Genomic DNA, 23689 nt, shown 5'->3' on the forward strand with positions numbered 1-23689 from the left:
CAGACACTGGGGTTTGGAAAACACTGGGAAGAGATGGGAGAGAGTCAGAAAGGAAGACGACTCTGAAGTTTGCAGCAGCCGTGACTGGAAGACTAATGATGCCATTATTAGACACAGGGATGTCAGGAAGAAGAGCTAGCTTTGCGGGCATGATTAATGGTAGTGGAAGAGACACAGTCAGACAACAAGAAGAACTTCCTGACCCTGAGGGATGTGAGACAATGAGGAAGATTGTGAAGTCTCCTGGGAATCTTCCACAGAGGGGAAGGTAGGACATGCCCAGCCCCTGGCCCACCCTATGGCCTGGGCTGGAGAAGATGTTCGTTATCTTGCCTGGAGGGGAACTGGGGGGGGGACCTCACAGATATTAACTGCCTGGCTCTAGATGACAATTCTCCTCCTTTGCCCCGCTCTGGGGAAGCAGAGGGGACTTCAGACCAAAATGGCCTCTCAAGCAGCCTTTGGAAAAGCACCTAGAAGCATCTCCCCACCTTGGAAAGAAGCTTTGATAGCTTGGTCTTTCATCCATGGCATGGTCCTCCTCTTCCTGCCCAGGCAGGACCCATGTCTGAGACTCACAGCACAAAAGGCCACTTTGACAGAAACCCAGACCATCCCATTTGCTTTCTTTGTGGCCACATCAAACCTGGGAATGTCCACACCAATGGTGGGTATTCCCAGGTTTCCCCTCTTCCTCCACCACCACACAGGTGCTGCTGCCAGCCCTAAACCTTCATCAAGATCTTACCAGTCTCTTTAGCACCAATCCATGTCCTCCCAGCTCTAGTCTCAAAGGAGATGGGTCCCTGTGTTTGCTCCTCTCCAGACAAGCCACCCCCAACTCCCTTACCTATGTCCTACAGGGCAGTACTCGCTAGTGGAAAAAGCTCAAGCCCTGAGACCAGAAAGTATGTGACACTAGACAAGTGACCTACCCTCTCTAAGCCTAATGATACCTGCTCACCTACCTCCAAGGATTTTAGTGTCAAGTGATACAAAACCACTCTGTAAACTCTAAAAGATTATACAATATAATCCCACATGTGAAGCCTTCATTTTGGACTTCCCAAATCCCCAGTGTCCAAATATTAACAACACAATCAAATCCAAATTACTAGGAAGAAGATATCCAATTTATGGATTTCCTAAAGAGAAGATTTAATTGATATAGATTTAATTACATAACCTTCCTCCTATATATCACACTTATGATCACATACCTTCTGCTGCCACCCCATTACTAAACATAATCCACAGGCAGGAAAAACAAGCAAGGAGGGGACTAATAATTCAATCCATCGCCAAGTCCTATGGATTCTGCTTCCTAAAAATAGATCTGCCCACTTATTTCCATATCCACCAAATCACTGTCGGCTGACTAGCCAAAACTCATTCTCAACCTCCTTTCCCCTTTCCCAGCCTCCCTTGTACCTAGAAGCCACATGATTCACTTGTAGCTAATGATATATACATAAAAATTTGATGAGGGATTCTGGGAAAGATTTTTGCCTTTATAATAAAAGGGATGTGGCTTGCAACTACCATCCTTCCTCCCTTTCTTTTCAACTTGAATACAATCATGATGCCTGGAGCTAGGGCAGCTGTCTTGCCACCATGAAAGAAAGGCCTAGAGGATCACAGAAGTGCTGGCCCTGGAGTCACTGAGCCATGGCACCAACGTAAAGCAGTTGCCTTCCTCCAGGCCTAAATGCAGGAAGGAATAAACTCCTCTTTATGTAAACCACTGTTGGCCAGATTTTCACTGCTAACTAATCCAACTACCTCAGAACATCATCTCCTGCCTGGACGTCTGCAAAAGCCTCCTAAATGGTCTCCCTGCTTCCGTTCTTACCCGGCTCCAATCCAAATGGTCATCTGGAAACACAAATCTGATCATGTCACTTCTGTGGTTAAAACTCTTCACTGGCTTATTGATGTTCTTAGGATAAAATGCCTTAACCCATCCAACAAGGCCTGCAGGCTCTGGCCCTTCCTGGGCTTCCAAACTCTGCTCACAACACGCTCCCCCTTGCTTCCTCTGCTCCAGCCAGGCCAGTCTTTCTGCAGTCCCATGATCTCTCCCATCACGGGGCCTATTCCCCACCCCCGACCCATCCAGAAAGCTTTTCCCGTCCACCTCTGCCTTGCTAACTCCTACACACCCTTCAGATCTCAGCCCCGTTGTTGCTTCCTCAGGGAAGCTTTCTCTGGCCTCCCTGACTAGGTCAGATCCCCCTGCTGTTTGCTCTCAAGGCACTGTGTACCTCTATAGCTCTTCTATCATTACCATTTTCAATTTGTGTGATTCAGAAATTGTCTGTCTCTCTTACATGGAGCACATAAGCTCCATGTAAGTGCAGGACTTTCATCCATCTTATTCACGGCATTATCCCCCCCCCCACTCCTAGAACAATGTTTGGTAGATGGCAGGTGTTTGTTGAGTGAATGTGAGCCTACAAAGAACAAGATTCTTTCACTTATGACATTTTAATTCCCACAACTATGCCAAGGGATAGATATTATCCCCACCTCCCAATTTACAGAAGAAGAAACTGAGGCTTGGAGGGGCTGACGGTCCCAAGGTCATGCAGTTGGTGACAAACCCAGAAGTCAAACCCAGTGTAGTCTCACTCCAACGCCTGAGCTTTCCTCATACCTGTGCTGTTGCTCAGGGAAGCCAAACGGATTAAACACCCTTCTGAAGGAACATAGTAATGAAGTTGTTTTTTGTTTTTTAAAAAGGAAACAAACGACTAAGAACCACACACATACCACACACTCCAGAGGTAACCAAAGTGCGGTTTAGCCTTTTCCCCTGAGTGGTGAGTACTGAATTTGTTCCAAGTCCAAGGTCAGATAAGTACAGAATAAAGGAAGCTCCCTGAAACCCTCTGACAACTCTGGGTGCTGGTGCTACTTTCCCCCATTTTATTGCACCACGTCATCTATCTACTATCCCAGGCCACCAGCACACAGAGAACTGCCCAGATGGTGAACCTCTGAGCCCAGGGAAGCAGCTGCTTTTGCAGTTGCCTGTAGCTGGCTAGGAAGTGGGGAGTGAAGGAGGCTAGGAGGGTGTTGTGTGTGACACATTCTCTGATGCAGCTCGCATCTATCTGTGATTGGAAGAAGTGGCACACGTGCCGTCACCGAGAAATTACCCAATTTAGCACCAACTACACAATCCAGCAATTAGTTTCTTAAACCGGAACTTGCAGGGGGCTGCCAGGCTGGCGGAGTTGTTGTTACAAATCTCACTGGGAAACCAGCTGTGTAATTTGCCAGGAGGTTGTCACTGCCCCAAGCAATTACCTTCCAGAAAAACAATGGAAAATGGAGGAAAGGGGCTGCAGAGGAAAGAGTCACAGTGGTTTCTTGTCCTCTCCCCCAGGACCCTGTGCAGCCAAACCAACTGATTTTCCTTTCTTGAGACCCAGGTGACTCCCAAACTCCCGGGATCAAAGCAGTTATTGGTATAGCCTCTGTTGTCGGACTCTCAGGGTTCAAGTCCCTTTCCATTCACTGACTAGCTGTGTGCACTTGGGCAGGTGGTTCACCTCTCTCAGCCTATTTTCTCTTCTGTACAGTGGGGCTAATATTAGCACCATCAGAAAGGTATGAAGGATGTGATGGTTAACCAGGTAAAGCATATAATACTGCACCTGGCACATGGTGAATACTCAATAAAGGTAGCTATCAGTATTTGCATTTTCATTTTTATGACTTCCTCCATTGGTTTACAGTGTGACCTTGAGTAGGTCACTTAGTATCTCTGGGACAACTATATAAGACCGAAGGTATTCTACCGGAAAAAAGCAGTTCTTACTCAAGATTGTCCACACCTGGGCAGCCAAGGATCAAGGTGCCTTCGACAAAAGCCAGGGTCTCAGAGGCTGACACAAAGTGATGCTTTGGGCAAAGATAAAGATTTCAGAAATCAGATATTAACTGCTTCATGCCTTTCCCCAAGAAGCTGTCCGGAAGAGCTACAAGCTGGACATGATGGTCCAGATGGCAGCAAAAGGGTACAGTTGCTCTCGTGCTGTGGATCAGCCTTCTCTAGTTCCCTCACACTGGAGCCTCTGAGGTCATCCCCTCACCAGTTCCAACATAGCAGAACCTACAGCAAGTGAGGCCTGGAATTCATTTTGCTGCTGTAGGCCCAGGCTCCTCCACACCTGTGGGTGAGCTACGTGTGCCCTTGGGACCTCAAAGTTTCAGGCATTGCCTTCCCATCCCCTTTCCCTGTGTCAACCTAACCAGAGTGGCCAGGATTCTGCCTCAGTTTCCCTTTCCAGTCCTCCTCCACCCCCTATCCTGACAGCAGCTCAGAGGCTGCGGCTCTGTCCACGGTGAAGGGGTCAGCTAGTGGGGGGCCCTAACACAGAGCCTCTGACCTGTAGCCCACACTCCCACGCCCACTGATAGGAATTCCTCCTCAGCCCCGGCCTTTTCCTGCATCCAGGGCTGTCCGAGCCCCCTTGACCATTTCAGCACTGGCTTTTCTCAGCTGCCTTCGGCAGGATCTCCGCAGCTGGGCTGGTTTCCTCACCCCTGGCCTCTTGCAACCTCGCTACCGAGCTCTGTCACTGAAGACTCAGCAGGCCTCGTGCCCAGCCCCCACCCTTAGGACCCTAGAAAAGCCTTCTCTTCCTCTCACTGCCCCAGAAAGCGGAAAGAAGGGAGGGGGAACAGAACAGGAGGGAGGTTAGGGATCTTTTTCATTCACCTTTATTACTTCATTTAATCAACTCTTCCTAGGGGTTTAGGGTAGGAATTTTACAGAAAATGGGCTTACTGCTCCAAAACACTTGAGACACAGGAAGATCCAAGTCTAAATCCATCTCCTGACCCATTGGACAGTGCTCAGCCCGTGAATAACCCACACTACCTATAATCTCTTTGAAAATCCCACCTCAGGGGGCTTTGTACTTGATGTTCTCTCTGCTGGAACACTCTGCCCCAGATATTCCCATGGCTTCCTCTGTCTCATCTCTCAGGTCTCAGCTCAGAGAGGCCTTCCCTGACCACTCTCTAACTAAAGTCGGACTCCATCCCCCAGGAACGCTCTACATCACCTGGTTTCATTGCCTTCATAGCACTATTGCTCTTTGAAATTATTTTCTTTATCTATTACATGTTTATAGTATGTTTCCCCATAGCAGAATATAAGCCCCAGGAGGGCAGGGACTAAGTCTGTCTTATGTGCTGCAGTATTCTGAGTGTCTAGAACAATGCCTAGCACAAACAGGTGCTCAAAAAGTATCTGTCCATGAATGAATGTCGTCACTTTCCACTCCACTCCTGTGCCCAGCAGCCCACAGAAAGGACCTCCGCTCCTTTCCCTCTAAGGGCTCTAGAGAGCCCCTAGAGGATTTGGTATTCAAAATCCCGCCACCAAACCCAGCCGTGTTCGTCACTGTTTATCTAGCCCCTCTCAACTGGCAGGTAAAGATGGTTCTTTTCCAGCCACGTCTGGGGCTCTCTAGGTGTGCCCCTTTGCAGAGTTCAAGGAAGGCAGCAAGGGGAAAGAGGAATGAAGCGGGGAAATTTACACTCCCCACACTGCAGAGCAGAAGGAGGAGACCGTGAGGAGGGAATCTCCCAGCCCCAAGTAGGTCTCTTCCTCCAGACTCTCTGGGTCCCAGCTTCTCTCCCAGCTGGGGCCATATAGCCCAGAGGTGCCAGAAGCAAAGTTCAGGCTTCTCCAGGGCTACCAAATGCCCTACGAGATACAGTTCCACCTGATCAGCCTCATCCCTCCTACCCGCTAGCTGCAGCCAACTGCTTTTGGCCCGTGCTTCCCTTTCTGTCAACTGATCAATCCTCAGGTTGCTCAGCCTGTCCATGCTCCCCCTCCTGAAGGTCTCCAGGAGTCTTCTTTGGAGAAGTCATCCCAGCCAACCGCTGAGAGGCAGGATCCCAGGACTAGACTCCTATAGGACCCTGGTCAGGGACGGCTAATGAGAGAGACTGTGGGTTATGGGTCCCGAGTGACAACTGTTTGGGTTCATGTCCCAGGTCCACCAGTTACTAGACATGTGGCCTTAAGGAAGTCCCTGCATCTCGCTCTAGTTCAGTTTCCTCACCTTTCAAATGGGGGCAAGCCTAGCTCTTTTCTCACCATGATGTCATGAGGATTAAGGTACTGCAGGTAAAATAGCACAGTGCTGAGGGTTAGCTCCTGAGTACCAGGGAGAAACCACTAAAACATGTGCGATCTGGGAGCAGCGCCTTTGAGAGGGTTTCTCAGACAGCCTCAGTCAGAGGCTGTAGCCATACCTGACTCAGGTATGGATCAGAGACCCAAAACTCTGAATACTCATTTGTTTCATGTTTCACCCAGGACTTTCTGTTTGTCTAGGTTCCTTTCGAAGACCTCCCACCCCTTCAGCATGCTGAAGACAGCAGAGCAGCTCTGGTGGCCAAAGATGATGGCATCTGAGAGAACTAGATGCTCTTGATTTGTAGACCCCACTGATCCCCGCAGCCAGGGCTGGTGGTCTCTCTTCCAACTCCAAGGATCTGGGAGGGAAAGCCCGGTGAACTTATTGCTCAGTATTGAAAAGACAATCATCTGCTTCCAACCATTTCATCCCAGCCTACCTGCATGACCATGAGTCTCAATTTTGTCATCTGTAAAATAGGGATAACAATACCTACCTTCTAAGGTTGTGGCAATGAGGAAATAAGCTGATCTGTTCAAGGCAACCGGCACATATGTTTCCACATGTTGGCTTCTCCTGACTTGAGCACCCTAGTGCCTTCTTTTATTTGTATGTGTTTGATGAGATTTGGGCTGATGCTGCCCTGGCCTCCAGGATGCTGCCAGACCTGAGCCTTCTAGGGCCATTAGAAAACAACAGGTAGAATCCCAAGTCCATGGCAAGGGTCCCCTGGGCAGCAGCTTCTCAGCCAGGCCAGGCCTGTGGCCTGTGCTACTCTCTGGCCCAGGTGTCTTGCTGCCCCATGAAGCCTGCCTCGTGGGTTGGCACACTGTCCTGTAAGCTCTCTGTGAGAGGTGGGACCAGGATTGCCTGCACCAGGGCCTGTCCTCTCTGGGCCTCTCCTACAGGGAAGTCAAGCACAGAGCCGGCCCCCAGGGGACCCAATGAGGGCTAGTTGGTTGGCTAACTGCCAGGTTGACGTGGTGGCACCTCCCTCCCCTCTGCTCTGCCTGGTCCTCCCCCAGCAGCCAGGGTCTCTTAACCCCTGCTCTCCTCGCTAGACTTCTGGGCTTAGCAGGAGCTAGGACCACAACGGGGGAGAGTATGGGGAGAGGAGTCAGCACAGACTATGAGATTCTTCCGTATGGAAAGCCTGTCCTCCCAACTTTGCCGCTGATGCAGTTCAAGTATCCTCTCTTCCGAGAAACCTCACCTAAGCGTGCCCTCCTCATCAATCCCAGAGCAAAGCAGTTGCTACCTTCTCTAAGGTCCCATACTTCAACACAGTAGGATAAATAGTTGTTTGCAGGCTGTGAGCTCCTTGAAAACCAGGATCCATGTGATCTATCTCTGTATAAACAAAACCTGGCTTATAGTACATGCTCAGTAAGTTCAAGATCAGTAACTGAGCCATCAAGAAGCAGCACCCCTTCGGCTGGTGCATAGAAACAGGGAGAGAAATGGGAGAAGGCACGAGGGAAATGACTCCCTGCAGCTGGACCAGCACTCTCCAGCAGGCAGAGCTGGTAAAGTGTGATGTGGGTTTCCTGAAGAGCTGGGAGTGTCCTGTCCAGGGAGGCATATAAGCTGAGGTTGGAGGACCACTTTGGAGGATGGTATAGGATGCATTCAAGCACAGAACGCATTTCAGATCATACACCCTCTGGTACCTTTCAACTCTGAAGTGTAAGGCTCAGCTCTTTGAATGTCTACAACTGAACAGGCATTGTGTTAAGTGCTTTAGATGTACTTCTTTGTGTAGGCCTCGCAACCATCCTTTGCAGTAGGTGCCATTATTATTCCCAGTTTACAGATGAGGAAATTGAGGCTAAGAAATGCAAAGAAAATCGCCCAAAGTCACACAGGTGGTGGAGGATTTGAATCTGGATCTAGTCCTGGCCTGACACTCTCAACCACTAGGAGACCAAGCCCTGGCGGGTCTAAAGGAGCATCTCTCTCTGACCAAACTGGTCCGTTGAGGTCCCCAGGTGGACCCTCAGTGTGCCCTGATTCATCACTCAGCCTCAGGAAACCTCCACCCTTGCCATCCCTCCCTTGCGCATGGGCACCCGGTCCCAAGACTGCTTATTCACAATTTAACACACGTGTTCTCCAGAAGCAGATTACACAGCCATGCAGGCTCATCCAACGCAACTCACATGGCATTTGTCCTCAAATAGCTAGTCATCATCACATAATGTGCACAGATACATACAAACTTGTTCCCACAAGGGTTCACACGCACGTGCGTTTTCATCCAATGGACACTGACGCCTGTGCACACAGAAGCTGCACAGATACAAAACCTCACATACACGTTCACATGTTTATCCCCACACAACCGACATACATGTTCATCTCACATCACTTAAGCACCCACATCTGCTCACTGTCGTACACCAAATCCTCCCCCAACAAGAACTTTATCCGTTGCTCCCAGACCCAACACTAGGCCCAGGTGAGCAATGAGGCTGCCTCCCTCTGGGGTTGGCCAGGCAACCCGAAGATCGGGAGATGGTTCAGCCTGCCTGTGATGGATGGAGTTAATCTACTGAGCTGGAGAAACTAAATAATTAAATCCCTAATCACCCCCCCAAGCCAGCCCAAGCCAATATAGCTGAGGGAGGGAGGGGGCTCTGAGGCCCAGACCAATACCCTAGAGAGGAGGAGGGGCTTGGAAGAGAGGCATAGACAGAACCCTCTCGGAGGGTTCTCTGGAAGGCAGACAGACAGACATGGTTGTCCAGTGCTACCGGCTCTCCCTTTCCACATGGAAATGGAGCAGCTTGGGAAGACAGCCCACCACCACCCGCTAATACAGAGTGAGGGGAGGGGTACAGTCCTCCTCCCACCCTCCCCAGAGTCCTTCCTGCCCCTCCACGGTGTGCGTCCTAGGAGTGTAAGGGGATGGCGGACAGGACACTCAAAGTGCCCAGGACCATGGCCGTCAATGGGGGCTGTCAGCCCAAAGGGGAGCTGACGTAAAATCAGTCAGGCCCTGGCCACCCCTGGAATAGGCCCCTTCCCTGCCTGTCGCAGATGGCAGGGAAGGACCCTCCACACAGGTGCACCTGCTTCCCTCGGGAAGTGGGTCCAGCACGTGACTAACAGGCTGAGGATGGAGCAGAGGCCTGGGCAGGGGGGCTCAGGGAATGAGCCTGGGAACAGGCCCCAGTCCGATTGGCTGAAAAGTGGGTCATTTTCCTTTTGAAAAATAGTGAGAAAATGGAGAAGTAGGTCGGGCTCTCATCCCCTCAACCCCAGGCACCATCCCGGACTTGTGGGGTGGGGCGAGAAGGAGAGGTCTGCACATGCCAAAGCCCCATCTCCCCCAAGACTCCACTGGGGGAGCCCGCAGCCCAGGAGGCCAAGGTCGTCATCACCCAGGACGCCCAAGGACACGCACTCTCTGAGGCCAGGCCGGGGGCACAAGCCCCACCCTGCCCTGGGGGCCCTGGGCCAAGCTGGAGGGATGGGGGCTGCCGCGTGCAAGACCCTGAGGAGCCCCCTCCCATCCTCCTGTCTGTTGTGGTGCCTCCTCTCCTCTCTTCTCCTCCCTTTCCTCGTCGTCCACGTGGGCAGAGTCGTTGCCATGACACCGCGGGCAGGTGGGCGGCTCTGGCGGCTCTTTCGGCCCAACCCCCACGCTCAGAGCCCAGGTGGGAGGGGAGCGGCGGCAGCGCCCCCGCCCCTGGTCCAGATGAGAGGAGAGATTGGCAGAAGGTCCCCATCATACACCCCGGAACCTGGAAGGGGCTCTAGCTCTTGGAAATGAGGCAACCCAGCTCTTGGAGGGGTTGCGGAGGATCTCTCAACGCGGATTTTAGGCCTCAGGGCCCGCCCCCTACGCAGGTCAGGCGGCGGCACGAGCGGGGCTGACCCACAGGTCCCACCTCTTCCTCCTTTTCTCACCAGCCCGCCTCCAAGCGTTCCCCAGGTACTAAGTTTCAGTCACTTCACCCTAGAAGCTGAATGGTCCTGCCTGAGGTCTAACCGCAGTTCCTCATTCTGCAACACAAGCTCAAGTCTCTATGCTCTTTCCTTAGAGAGGAAATCAGACAAAGCTGAACCTCTCAGAGAGATTCCTCCCCTACCGCCGAAGCCCCAGCCTGCCCGCTAGAAATCGAGTCCCAGTTCCCTGGGTGTCCCCACATCCCGGAACTCACACACCCTAGTGGGGAACCACTCACTCCTAAGCCCATACTTGCTCAAGGCACCCACCCGGGTAGGAAACGGGACCAGAGTGGAACAGGGAGAGGAGCGGGGGCGCAGGGGAAGGTGAGGGCTAGAAAGTGGATGCTGCCTGAGGATGCTGTCCTGCCTCCCACCACATCTGGCCTCAGGAAGTCTGGGCCAGGCCTGGAGCTCCTCACCGGCTCTGAGCACCCCTCTCAGGGTCCACGTGCCTCTCCCCGTGTGCCTCGAAGGCTCTGTGACTCTGACTTCCAAAGACCTTTTCCACCGTTCAGCACCCTGTGCCCTATCCCTATTCCCTCAGGCAGGAGCCCTGCATCACTGACCAAATGGAACCTGCCTGGCAGCCCTTCGCAGCCTGGCTGACAGGGGCAGACGTATGTGGGGTGGTGGTGAGAAGATCCCAAAGGAAAGAACATCATCCAGGGTTAGCTGGAGGCTGTCCCGCTTGTCACCGGGTGTTCATGACATACGTACCGATTTACATATAAAGACACTTTCACTTTCTTAGCCTTCCGCGACTAAGATAGTAGATGTCACTGGCTAAAATATGACATGTGCACACGTGTGCCTGTGTGTGCATACATGCGCTTTCTCCACCTCCACTCCCAATGTTCTCCATCAGGCTGGCCTCATCCTAAGTTCTCACTAAAGCTCTTACAACGGGTTCCTAACTGATCTCCCTGCCTGTATCCTGGCCCAGCCCGATCCACTCTCCTCACTGGCTGCCAGTGCGATCTTCCTAAAATCTGTTTATTCAACAGGTACATAATGAGTGCCTCCAAGCCAGGCACTCCTCTGGACACAGTAGGTACAGTAGTGAACAAAACATTCTCTTGCTCCATTCTCTTTCCTAATGGACAAAGAGATGATGAACAAATATATGAAATAATGGAAGTGGTAAGTGCTGAATTTTTTTTTAAAAGGGGAGGTGAGAGGACAGCATGACAAGGGGCTATTTAAGATAGACTGTGGGGGAGGCCTCTCCAAAAAAGTGACTTCTGAGCAAAGACTTGAATCAAGCGAGGGAGCAAGTCATGTGGGTATCTGGAGGGGAGAGCGTTTCAGGCTGAGGGAAAAGCAGAGGCCCCCAAGGTGAGGCTGTGCTCAGCATCTTTGTGGAACCAAAGGGAGGCACTTGTAGGGGTGGCATCTGAGATCAGGGAGCTCACTTGAGGCTATTTTACACACAGCACTTATGTCACTCAGACCCCAGTAAGCACTTAGGATTTCACTCTGAGTGAGATAGAAAGCCACTGGAAAGGCATGATCTCATCTTAAGCTGGCTGCTTTTGTGGGGAGACTCTCCGGAGGAGGGGCTGGCAAGGGTGGAGGTAGGGAGACCAGTTGGGACATTTCCTGTCACTAAACCACCTTTTCCTACCTCTGCCCACCTGGTGAACACCTGTTCAAGCCTTGGCTCAAAGGCCTCCTCTTCTATGGATCCTTTACCAAACCCCTCCCTTCCCTGCTCCAGAACTGACCAAGCCCTCCATAGGCCTCCACTTTCCCCCATGAACACTTAAGTCCTCCTACTTTCCTGAACACTCTCCTTACTTGGATCCAGGTCTTTTACCTTCTCTAGACTGTAAGTTACCTGAGGTCAAGGACCATCACCAGTGTCCAGCACGGTATGTGGCACATCACAGACATAAGGAAAACACTGGCTGAATGAATGGATGAATTGGGGGAGGTACATGTGATGGAAGAGGGACTATTTGTAGGCTGTTGTTAACCTGGGTGAGTGAGGTGCACATGTATGTCATCATGGGCGGCAATCAGGCCAGTATTAACACATGCCCACATATTTCTTCTACTCTGTCTATATGCATATGTGTGTTAGCATGTATGTACGTGTCGACAAATCCCTCTGTTGGTATGTACATTCCTGTAGATTTTTCACGTGTGTGTATACATTTTAGAAAGTGCATTTATGTTCAGATATGCATATTAAGGCATAGACAAGTAATGCACACACATACATGTACACACGCACATGTGTGAAGCTGATGCACACACTTGGGCCTCCCTAAAAATCTCTACCCCTTTCATTCACTAAGCCCAGCTTGTTCTGCTTGATTCTTGAAACTTCAGCAGTAACGTTCAAGCTCCCAAACTCTTTCCCCTACATACACCCCTGAGCACCATAGCATCTGATCAGCCTTGAGCTCAGCTCCCTTTCTCAGCTGTCCCCAAGGCCTGTACAGTTTTCTCCTCTGCAAGCTCCTTTCATATGGATGGTGGCAGGGAAGAGTTGGGTCCCCATGAGAAAATAACTTGAGACACCTCGAAGAGCCTGGTTTTTGGAAAAGAGCCACAGGCATGAGAGTGGATCAAGTTCAAGCTTGTGTGAAAACAACTTTTGGACAGCCCCAATGTTTAGTCAGAATCTCTCCGTCTCATTCTTTCCGTCACATTCATTCACATGAATGACTCAACTTATGTACACATATTCACATGCTGTTAACTCACGTGCCCCCACATACGTGCTCACATGCATACTTACACTCACATATATGTATGGTTGGGTGAGCACCCTCCCACACACGGGTTTAAGTAATTGCCTTTATAGTCACATATATACATAGACATATACATAGAGTCATACATACATTTACACGTGTATACATATGTCCACAAATACACAAACTCATAAATGTGTTTGTACCCATTCATACAGCATACTCACACATGTATGTGGACATATACACAGTCACATACACACTCCCAGGCAGGAATACACATGCACATGCACTGGAATAGCAGAGATGTGCACAAAGCCTGGAGTCCATATTTTCTCCAAGTGACATCGCAAGTTTGCGTTTGCTCTCTCCTCTTGCCAGTCTCCCACTTCATTTTGGAAAGTTATTCCTATTATCAATAGGATATGCCCCACTCCTGGATATACTCCATTCCTACCCACTCAAAGAAAATAAAAGTCATTCCAAAAAAGGGCTCTGTCATCCCCTTGTCTCATGCCTGGAAGAACCAATATTTCCACAGACAACCTGGGAGGCAGGGAACAATGGAGTAGGTACATCTCAGAATAGGTGCACCTTTTTCCACCCAACAGGCAGCCCCCACCTCCCATATATATACAACTTTTTAATTCTGAAAGGGGAAATGAAGAGAAAATATCAAGGCCAGAGTTCTTCCTCCCAGTACCTCTGGGTATGGTCCACGGCTCCCAGACTCCAAAACAGCTATTGGGGCAGAGGAAGGAACAGTAAGAAAATTATCTCTGGGCCTTAAAACTTCTTGGGGATGCTTCTCTTCTTCCCTAGAGGGAGGCTTCATGATGTTCAGTGAACCCCTCCCACCCCAGCCAAGGACCCCAGCAAAGACAGGGCAGACCTGGAGGCTTAAAAATGTAAAAGGGCAGGGGGTGATCTGGGCTCACAATAATAAAAGCAGCAAGTATTTAGAAAAGAGGAGCTGGGTAGGGAGCAGGGGAGCAAGCTACAGACACCTCCCAGCAGGAAGGCAGCTGCTGGAACACTGGATCGTGAATAGCACGACCCTCCAATGGGCCAGGGAGAAGGGGGTGGACATCCAACGTTCCATGTGGGGGTGGAGGGGTGACTGCTTCAGGCAGTAGCAGCAGCTCCAAAGTAAAGTCTTATCAAAGCTGTTATGTAACCAAGGGAGCTGAGTGGAGCACAAACACCTCCCCTCCCCAAACAGGCACCCACACCCACACCCACCACCTCCCAGCATCCACAGCATAGGAAAACTCAGCTCCTCCCAAGCAGCTAGAGAAGGGAGGAATCATCTTGATGAGTTACATCAAAAACATGATGGGTGAGGGGCTCCTTATTAAGTAGAAGTCACATCTGGAAAGGGATGAACTGGTTCAGTTTGGGGTTCCTAAATACCTCCCCTTTCTTTTTGAACTCCCTGCCACACCCAGTTTTTGCCCGGCATCCAGAAACTTTCTCCTTCCTCTCCCCTCAGGAAGGATCCCATTTGAATATTTGATTGTTCCTTGGGGATGGGAGGTGAAGCTGCCATCATCCACTCCTGCCTGTTGTTCCCCCACAGTCTCATCTGCATGTCCTGACATTTGGCTCTCATCCCCCTGGGATGACAAGGGAAGGGACCTGGAAAAATAAGTCCTTGCTCTATTCCCTTCAGATTTACAAAGATGGAGCATAAGAACCCAGAAAATTAAGATGATCCTGACCCTAGATTAGTGCGGAAAAGATTTACAAGGGAGCTAAGAACTGAAATCCAGACCCCCATCCCCCGATTCGAATCATTTTTTTCTCCCCCAGATTTTTCTCTTTTCCCACTGCCCCATCTCTAGTAGCCTCCTCCTTCTCTGCTGCATGGCACTGAACAATCCCACCCACTCCTTGAGTCCTTTGCTTGGAAATCTTCCTCCCCAACAAAGTCTCTCCCAAATGCTGCTCTGAGCTCTGGTTGGGGTGGGCAAAGCATGAGACAGGCTTGCAGAAAATTTCACTGTCTCCTGTCCTGAGTTTGAAAGTATGGTGGGCAGGGGGATGCTACGTGGTCAATCAAATTATCCTAAGCTCCTGAGCTCTACGCACCCCAGGCCTAACCAGCAAAACCTAAAGTCTCTTAATCCAGATCTGCCTTGAGCCTGAAGTTCTGGGACCCAGTAGGAGAAAGGCTGGTGCCAGTACCCCTAAGCTTATTGCACTAAAAACTATCCAAGAGAAGAGAGCTCACAACCGCAACATCACCCTCCATCCCTACCCCCACACCAACAGTCGGGTGGTTTTGAAAAGGGGAGGGGGAACTGAAACAGGAAAAGAAGAGTCCCTTTCCCAAATACCGTTAGGAACCGTGAGGCCTAAGGTCAGAGGAAGGACCCCCAAATCTATCTTTCCGTCCAGCGACCCTGTCCTTGGAAAGTAGGTCATCAGGGAGAATTTTTCTAGTGAGCCCTCAGCACTGCCCAGCAGCCTTTCCATCATTGGGTCCCCAACGCAGCCCCATTCAATACCCGGGACAGTTCCAAAGGAGCAAATCCCACCGAGTCCAATTCAGCACTTGGGACAGCTCCCAGCCACTCTGAGGTCCTGTTGCCAGAAACCCAGGATGCCAGAAACGAAAGGCTTACCCCACTACACCCCCGGTTTAGTACAGAAGCCCCTCTCCCCTGCCCCTCCCACACTCGCTCCCATCCACGGGAGGCACCTGGTACTCCTCTCTTCCCTCTATGTCCAAAGAAAGAAAAGAAACCCAGACTCTAGGCTTCCCCGAGTGAGCCTAGAGAGAGGACCCCACCCACCTCCTTTCAGCCCTGAGCCTCTCAACGCCACTCACAGCTGGTTCTAAAACCACTTCCCTCCTCAACCAACCCTCCCAAATAAAATGAAATAAATACTCACGTGGGGGACCCCAGCCCTGTAAGCAGATATGGCGGGGGGAGGCAGAGAGAGGTAGCTCCCCACACCCCGTTCTGAGCCCCCTTTCCGAAGGAGCCAGCTCCCATCTGGACTGGGGGGAGGAGAGACATGTGGAAGCACTGAGTGAGGGGAGGGGAGAAGGGAGAGGGGAGGAGGCAGGAGCAGAGGACTGCGGGGGGGCGGTGTCGGGATGGGGGCGAGGGAATCCTTCAATTTCATTCTCTCCCCATGTCTACATCAGCCCTGCAGGCTCAGCTCTTTAATATTTACACACAGGAAGAGGAGAGGATGAGAAAGAACAGAGAGTGAGGGGGGCAGGAGATACCTGAGCTCAAAGGGCATAAACGCAGGGGCCTTGGGGAGCTAGGAGCTCACACCATCCCCAGCCCACTCCCATTCTGAGCTCTTGACTGGAAGGAAAAAGGAACCCTGGGACCATTCTGTCCCTTTGTTAACAAGACACTTTGAAGCAGCATCAGAAAAAGATCAGATCCCCACCCACATACCTGGACACCCCCACACACCCAGATTTCTCGGGTGCCTTATGTTCAGAGGGTAGAGGCAGTATTCATGCGCAAGCACGTTCTGATGCTTGGAGGCGTGTTTGCATGTGGACTGCTGTGTAAAAGCACATGAACATGTCAGCTAGCATGTACAGGTTTATACAAGTATGTTCTGAGTGCATCCACATGTAACAGCCCATGCAATCATATGCAAACTTATATAATCGTATGTGTCAACCAGTCCCCAAGCGACCTCCTCACAGCTCTCCAGCTAAAACCCCAAGGACAAGGCCACCCACCTCCCCAGACTCCCTTTTCACAGGCTCCTCCCTCACAGCCTCACTTTTTCTTTCTGTAACATGGGGAGAAGGACTGATGGGAAGGCATGCTGCATTTGAGCCCAGGGACTTGACAAGTTATTAGCAACGATGAGCTGGCAGTGCGTTGCCATAACGATGGTGCCACCACCTCACCCCAGCTCAAACCCAGACTCCCCAGACGGCAGGAGGCCCGCTGAGCCTTCAGACCTGAGGGAGGGGGTGGGTAAAGAGGGAATCAAGACGTAGCGCTTGTAGAGTGGAGGGTACGCAGCTGTTCTTCCAACCCCCACTGAGAGACAAAGCTTTGAATCTACCAAGTGGAATGAAATCAGATTCTGGAACGGTTTCCTGACCATGGGGATGGAAGACACTGGAAGGGGTCTGTAGAAGCCCCTCTAGACAAAAGCTCCTGTTGTCATTTGCTCTTTTGTCCCCTCACTCAAAAGAACCTCTTCTACTGATCTCAGTAGATTAATAGAAAAACCAAACAAATAGGAGGCACTTCTATGAATTTTGGTTTTCCCATCTGTAAAACGGGAACACTTATCTTTATCATTTAGCCCAGGCTCCTGGAAGGCTTAGTTAGAAAGAGTTTAAGGGTAACCACAGACCCCTCCAAAATCAAACAAGCCCCAGAAGTTTCTCTACCTAACAGGAACATATGAAGTAAGGAACCATCAGGCCAATGAGGCAAAATGCATCAGAAACTGGATGGGATGAAGGAAAATGGAGCTCAGCCAGCCCAAGTTCCAACATCAACTGGAGAGAGATGATGTGAGCTGCCAGGTAGCAGCTGAAAGCAGCTGCTGCCACAGAAGAAAGTCTGGGAGTCTGGCCTGCAGCAGCTTCAACCCCTCAGCAGGAATTAAGAGATGATGCTCAATGGCCTACCTCAGTGGTGGGTATGGCTAGGAATCCCCATTCCCAGGAACATCTGTAACTCCTTCTCTTTGGAAAGGGGTCCCAGGTTGAAGGGTCTACAGCCTTAACATTACTGAGCCTTTGTTTCTTCTCCCCAAATCCCCTCTGCTCAGTTTTGATGAGCAGAGCGTGGGGTGAGACTGGGGGTTTCTAGGAATGGAAAGCAACATGGAAGGTTGTAAAGTTCCTAGGCTAAAACTAGCCACAAAAACTAGTTTGCTGTGTGACCTTGGGCAAGTCCCCTCCCTTCTCTGGGCTTCAGTCTCCTCACTTTGTAATTAAGAGGTTGGACCAACTCAATTCTAAGGTTCCTCCCCTGGCCATCACTCTAGAGCTACATACAAGTGCACTCCTTGGATGTGAGCCCCCTGGCATAAAATGCAGTGGGCACTGCCTGCCAGATCAGTGGGGCGGGGGGAGTGGGGGATGCGGGGGTTGCATCTGAGGCTGTTCATCCTATGTTCATGTTCCTTTTAGAAACACCTGCCACCCTAGCCCTCCCGGCTCCCTTTTTAGACCCTGATTCACTGCCAACTCACGAAGCCTCTCCCTCCTCTCTTCTCCCTCTCTCTCCCTTTTAGGCCTTGGCAGCTGGGTGTAGAAGTAGCCCCAGCACTCAGGGAATGCTGGGTGGAGGTGGAGGGCAGTGCCACCAGGGTCAGAGAGAGCACACCAGGGAGTACCACTCTCTAACCCTGGCCCAGCCCAGCTCTTTGAGTCACCAAAAGACTTGGGTTGGAGTCTTTCCGAACCACTGACTAGCAGTGTGTGATTGAGGGGAATGCAATTCACCTCTCAAGCCTCAACATCCTCATCTGTAAATTGGCATTATATTAAGTTGAACCACATGAAATTGCTGTTTTGTAGGTAAAAAACAAAAACAGTTGAATATTGGCAATTTCATATGGATTAACCTGCCCTGCCTGTTTCCCAGGATTGTTAGGAAGATGAGAAAAGTGTTGAGAAGGGAGCGTTTTTTAAAAGCCCTGAACTGACATAAGGGCATTTTTTTAAATTATTATTACTTCAAAGAGCTTTTGCACAGACCCACCAGAGTCAGTGGGCTGAACCAATGACCCAGAACTTGGAAATTTAGGGCTTGGAAGTCTGGAAACAGCCACCTGCTCTGATGACTAAGAACAGGACAGAAGCCTCCATCTGGCCTCTTGAGCTCCTGGCTCTAAAGGGCCCTTGGTGAAACAGTACTGGGGTGACACAAGTTCCAGGCCCCAAGAAGGAGAAGCACACACAGGCACATACACTCCAGCTCCCCCACCCACAGGCCCAAGGGCCTCAGCATGCAGCTAGGACACAACCAGTAGCATCACAGAGGGTACCCCCTGGGGTAGGTGAAGGGGGGAACTAACGTGGAAAGTGCAATGCAGCTGTTGCCTGAGTCAGGGGTGAGGAGTCCCTGGGGAGGGGGTCTGAGCTGACCTCTGAAAAGTCCCCTCTCCCTGTCCCATCCCCAATACCACCAGGAATCCCCTGGGAGAGGAGGGGACAAAGCCCAGGTGCGGGTGATTCAGAGTGAACCCTGCTCGGATACATTCTCTCTCTCTCTGTCTTACACACACACACACACACACACACACACACACACACATTCACACAGGCCACAGATACCTGGACCCACTCACAGAAACAGTCGCACCGGCACACACACATCCATTCGCATACACACTCAGAGACATCCACAGGCACACACACAGTGACAACACACACTCATTCACACACATCTCCACCGACACATACACAGCAACACCCTCCATACTCACACGGCATACACGCACTGACATGCACACACTCACCCACAATGACACACGCACACTCTCGCTGTATACACTCACTGGCACACACAATCACCCACAGACCCACGGCGACACGCACGCGCACTCACACACCTGCAGAGGAAACTTCTCTCTGGATCTCCCCGACACCGCCACTTGCCCTCCACAACCCAGCTGGCTACTCCCTCCCAGACCCAAGCCTCAGCCGGGCTAGGGCTGGGCCGGGGCGGGCGGCCACGCGGCTCTACCCCGAGAGCCGGTCCGCGCTCCGCGTGGTCCGCCACCCGTCCCTCCGGTCAGGCCCGCGGGCAGCCAGGCCGGGGCGGGGCGGGGGCGGCGGAGGAGGCCCAGTCCTCCCCCATCCCGGGGCCGGGAGCCGAGGCCGCCGGAGCCCGGGGCGTGGGCGGCGCCGGGGCCGCAGCCAGGCCGAGGCTGGGGGGCGCTGCAGAGGGCGCGGCGCGCGAGGCCCCGTCCCCACCCCTCTCCGCGCCTTACCTGGCCCGGCTTGGGCTCCGGCCGGGTTACATGGTGCCGGCGGCCCGGGCCGGGGGCGCTGCGGCGGCTGGCGGGCGGGCAAGGACGGGGCCCGGCACTGCGGAGCCCCGGGCTGAGGGGCCACGCTGGCTGCGGAGCCCCGAGAGAGCGCCGAGCGGCTGCGGGCGCGGGAGCGGGAGGCGGCCAAGCCACGGAGGCTGGATTTCCCGGGGACCAGGAAGGGGAGGCGGGGGGATCCCGCCCGCGCGCTCCGCCTCCGCCCCCGCCCCCGCCCCCGCCCCCGCGCACGGCCGCCGAGCCCGGAGCCGGCGAGAGGGAGGGGGACCGAGCTCCCCGCCCCCGCACGGGACCTAGGAGGGCAGAGGTTGCAGCTCGCGAACGGCCGCCGGGGTCTCAGAGGAGCGGCCGCTTAGCTGAGCGACAGCGCTGGGGAGACCCAGGTGGGGGGGGGGCGAATAAGCCCCCGCCTCCCTGGGGACCGCCAGGGACCCAGGAACGGGCACACACAGTGTCACGGTCACGCACAGCTGCCTAGGCACAGGGACCCCAGCCCAGAAGCGGGCGGTTAGGGAAACAGTCACACAGCCTCCCAGACACGGCCTCGCGCCCCACCGAGGCACAGTCACACCCTGAATGTCACACACAGACCCCCGGGCACATCCCTCTAGGAGACTCTTCGGGTTTCCCGGGTGAGCTACTCGATTTCAGCTCCTGGCCTCGGGTCTAAGAGCCCCCTTCCTCTGCTTCCCAGGGTGGGGCGCTGTGCCGGGCCTCAGAGTCACAGACAGGCATCCCCCATTCACAGTCCGCACAGCCCAGGCATCCCCAGCGTGGAGCGAGAACCCCGCTAGACCTGTCGACTTTGCTGGGGCCCCCACCTGTACCCACTGTGCCCGTCCACCGCTAGGTCCTGAGCCAGGGGTCGTGCCTTGGCGGGGGCGGGGTGGGGGAGGGAAAGGGGACGGTCCGAAGCACAGCCGGAGGCTGCAGAGCCAGGACACAGGCTGCAGGAGACAGGAGAGGCAGAGGAGAGCTGACTGCAGCAGTCCCTGGCTTGAATCCGTCTTGGCGCCCAGAGCGATGCTGTAATGGGGGGGGGGGGGGCGCACTGGGGAAGCCGCTTGAGGAGGGGCTCATTCTGGATTCCGATTTCCCCGGGCGAGTGTGAAGAGAGCACTGCCTCAGGCTCCGAAAGTTGGGGTGGAGAGTAGTGGGCAGCCTTAAAGCCTTCTTGCCCTCTTCCCTCCTCCACACTTTCTGGTCTTGAAAGCTTTGGGGTGGTGAGGTGTGGGCTTGGGAGGCTAGGGTCACTGACCATCCTCCTCTCTAGGAATAGACCTTGGAGTAGTTCTGATTGAATACCCACCCAACAACCTCCTTCTCCCTGTACCCCTTTGGGATCACTGGCTCTCCTCCTCATATAAAGGGGGAAACTGAGGCAGAGAAAGTAGAAGTCACAGGCCCAAGTGAATTAAAACTGGGAGTCAAGCCCTTTTTCCATTTCCCAAGAAGATGTTTAAAGATGCCACATGACATAAAGTTCTGGTGGGAGATAGGCAGACTGGTCACCTGTCCTGCTGCCCACATGACCTGTTCAGTCAAGACCTTTCAACATGAGCTAAGGTTGCAGATAATTCCCAGTCTAGGGATCGGCCAAGAGCAGATATCAGGGAAAATAAGATATAAAGTTGATCCTAGGAACCCCCCTTAGAACTACAAGAAGCATCTCACTTTCCAGGAAGCATAAGAACAGCCATCATGTAGGATGCTACAAGGCACCACCATGTGTTCTCAGTTCTAAGATGTATATTTTGTTAACTATTCTGAAATTGGAAGAGCATCTTACAATGGATAGGGACATTTTATATGGTTTTCTACATTTCTCTTACAGTTGTATAAAAGAGCTGATGTGTTTTAGAATTGAGAAATAGTGTAGCTTTCACTTGTTTATTCCACAAACATTTACCGATTGTACCTGGCACCTTGCTAGCCCATTGAGGCATAAAGATTAGTCAGACAGACTTTAGACAGTGTCCTCCCACATCCATCCAGTGATGTATAAGGGAGATGGAGACGTAAATCAATCATTACTATCAGAGCCAGCTTCATGGGAGTGTGAGCGGTGCAGTCACACAGAGCCCCATGCTTACAAGGTTTTACGCTCTGCTGTCACTGCCTTGAAATTCTTAATAATTTTTAACAAGGGACCCTGCACTCCACAAATTATGACTGCTGTATTAGGAACTCCAGGCCTTAGTAGAAATGGGCACTAAATATTTTTAGCCTCTAGAGCTCTGTCTGGGTGAAGAAGGGCAGTCAAAGAAGTAAAGAAGCATAACGGAAGCATATGAGTAGAGTTTCAAAGATTGGGAGAGAGAATTAGGGTAGAGAGCCACACATGTACAGAGACAGAAATTCATCAAAATGTCAATCAAGCAGTATGGCAGACTGGGTGCTTTGTTGATCCTCCCACTGAAAGCATGATAAATGATTTTTTTTAATGTTTAAATCTTCTTAAATTCATCAATGAGCTGGCAAAAAAATAAAAATCACTCCAGCCAAAATCTAAGTGAAGGCAGAACCAGAGAAGTGAGCAGAGTACTGAAGCCAACTTTAGCCTTGGGAGCTGTAACACATTGGTTGCAAAAGGGGCTCACCTCTTCCTGAATCCTTGTCTTTTGTCATATGACTTTGCAACTTCCTGCATCAAGAGGGCGCTCTATTTTCCCACCCCTTGAATCTGGGTGGACTCGTGCCTTGCTTTAACCAACAGAATGTGGAAGAAGTCATGGTGTGCCAGTTCTAAGCCTAAGCTATAAGAGGCTTGCCTACTTCTACTCTTTCTCTTGGTCTCTTGCCTCCTTTCTGAGAACAAGCCTGGTAACCTGCTGTCAGATGAGAAACAAGATGCAAGAGAGCTTTGCTATCCAAGACAAGACCATCATAGACCAGCCTATAGCCAGCTGACCCCCAACCATGTGACAGATCCAGCCGAGAGCGACAGAGACATATGCCTAACTGTGGCTGACTGCAGACATTTAAGTGAGACCAGCTGAATGAGAAGAACCACCCAGTCAGTTTGATGACTCTTGAGCAATAATAGATGCTTATTAATTTAAGCCACTGATTTTTTAATAATGTGTTATATCACAATATTGTGGCAATAAATAATTGATTCAGGGGTATTTGCTAACATATGAAATTGAACTTCACTTTTTGTGAAAGAAGGACATGAGGGAAAGACAGGACAGGACGTGAGGCAAAGAAGATGAAGCACAGGGTTTAACTTGGGCAAATACTCCCCTGTTTAAACTTAGAACCCTAAAGGGCTCTACTCTAATGTACAGGTGAACTAGGAAAAAACTCACCCCATCCCCACATGTAGGAAATTGCAAGGAAAACTATCTGTTTTAAACCTTGGCAATAACAATGAGTGTAGGGAGGAAGAGTCACCTCCTGAGATTCCATAACTACAACTTAGACCTCACGTGCAATCAAATTCACTCTACCGAGGTGATCTGAAAAACCTGAAACCAGAAATTTAGTATAAAATGTTCCCAGACAGGTAGTGCCCCAGGTGCCTGGCAGAAGCAAATGTAAATCTTTGTTAGAGGAACTCACTTTCATCTTAGGCCTCAAATAATTTCCACAGATAAAGTTCCAAAGAAAATGAACAATAACCAATGGCAGAAATGCATCTGCAAAGAACCCAGTTATTAGACTTATGAGACACAGAACATAAAATAATTATGTTTAATGTATTTAGAGAAATAAAATAATCCTGTTGCCTTTGGCTTATTTTTCTTGTCTTATTGTGCTGGCCAGAGTACAATAGAGTACAATGTTAGGTAGAAGTGGTGATGGTGGGTATGTTTGTTTCATTCATAACTTTAATGCTCTGACATTTTTTCTTTAGGATGA

General features: G+C 51.4%; 1 protein-coding gene across 1 annotated transcript in view; it reads right to left on the reverse strand.

Annotated features, from left to right (window-relative positions):
- The window catches only part of DLGAP3 (DLG associated protein 3), a 61195-nt gene extending 41232 nt beyond the window's left edge, over positions 1-19963 (reverse strand). Inside the window, exon 1 of the mRNA XM_060082103.1 lies at positions 19769-19963. The gene's annotated coding sequence lies outside the window, so the exon portion shown is untranslated. The remainder of the gene's footprint in view (positions 1-19768) is intronic.
- Positions 19964-23689: the final 3726 nt, after the last annotated feature.

This window comes from Mesoplodon densirostris, chromosome 2, assembly GCF_025265405.1.
Source record: "Mesoplodon densirostris isolate mMesDen1 chromosome 2, mMesDen1 primary haplotype, whole genome shotgun sequence".
NCBI lineage: Eukaryota > Metazoa > Chordata > Mammalia > Artiodactyla > Ziphiidae > Mesoplodon > Mesoplodon densirostris.